This window comes from Brassica oleracea, unplaced genomic scaffold (assembly GCF_000695525.1).
Source record: "Brassica oleracea var. oleracea cultivar TO1000 unplaced genomic scaffold, BOL UnpScaffold00452, whole genome shotgun sequence".
Taxonomy (NCBI): Eukaryota; Viridiplantae; Streptophyta; class Magnoliopsida; order Brassicales; family Brassicaceae; genus Brassica; species Brassica oleracea.
The window spans coordinates 216908-218550 of NW_013617418.1; positions in this window are offsets into that span (position 1 = coordinate 216908).

The following is a 1643-nucleotide window of genomic DNA, read 5'->3' on the forward strand; positions in this document are numbered from 1 at the left end:
GTGGAAACATTTCAACAAGGTACACCCAGATTTTGCTACAAATATTCAGAATATCTATCTCGGGTTATGCACCGATGGATTTAGTCCATTTGGAATGTCTGGTAGACAATATTCTTTGTGGCCAGTCATTCTTACGCCGTACAATTTACCGCCGGATATGTGCATGGAACAAGAATTTCTATTTTTGACCATATTAATCCCTGGGCCGAAGCATCCAAAACGGTATCTTGATGTTTTTCTTCAACCGTTGATAGAAGAGCTAAAGCAATTGTGGTTGGAAGGGGTGAGGACGTACGATTGTTCCTTGAAAAACAATTTTACGATGCGAGCATTTCTGCTGTGGACGATAAGTGATTTCCCTGCTTATGGGATGTTGTCTGGCTGGACAACACATGGAAGATTATCTTGTCAATATTGTCTTAGATCGACAGGTGCTTTTCAACTGAAGAATGGTAGGAAGAGTTGTTGGTTTGATTGTCATCATCGATTTCTTCCACTTTCCCATTCGTACAGAAAAAATAAGACATTGTTTCGGCACAAAAAAGTTGTCAGAGACAGTCCTCCTCCATATCTCACCGGCCAGCAGATAGAAGCGGACATTGATTATTACAGAGCTCCGGAAATAGTTAAGGTTGGAGGAAACTGACATGTTCCTGGAAATATGTCTGATGGGTATGGTGTCTCTCACAATTGGCATAAGAAGAGTACATTTTGGGAGGATCATCTCTTATGCCACAATCTGGATGTCATGCATACTGAGAAGAACTTTTTTGAGAACATCATGAATACAATATTTAACGTCCTTGGGAAGACAAAAGATAACAAAAAGTCAAGGATGGACTTACCTGATATTTGCTCAAGAAGTGAGTTACATATCAAGAGCAATGGAAACGTTCATGCTCCCATCTTCCGGTTGTCATCAGAAGCCAAAACAACTTTGTTTGACTAGGTTGCATCAGAAGTTAAGTTTCCTGATGGTTATGTTTCAAATCTGTCAAGATGTGTTGAACGAGGTCAAAAGTTCTCCGGAATGAAGAGTCATGATTGTCATGTGTTTATGCAACGACTACTTCCATTTGCTTTTGCCGAGCTCCTTCCAGCAAATGTCCATGAAACACTTGTAGGTAATTATAAATTTATAATATATACACATATATTATGAAATGTTATTAATTTGATTACTTTTGCAATATACAGCCATCAGAGCATTCTTCATAAATCTTAGCACACGTACGTTCAAGGAAGAAGTCCTCGAACAACTTTACAACTTCATCATAACATTCCGATCATATTGTGCAACTTGGAGAAGATATTTCCTCCTTCATTTTTTGACGTCATGGAGCATCTAGTTGTCCACCTACCGTATGAAGCATTGCTTCGTGGACCTGTTCACAACGGATGGATGTATCCGTGTGAGCGACAGATGAAACATTTGAAGGGGAAAGCAAGAAATCTTGCAAAGGTGGAACGTTCAATAGTTGCGGGAGTTTGACAGCCGAAACATCTAACTTCACATCATACTAGTTTGCTCCAACTGTTCGTACGAGAAAAAGATTCGTACGAGGAAAAGAGTTCCTAGAAGATATGATGATGGTGGAGTACCGACATCATATCCAATTGATGGTGTTCCTGACATTTTCTGC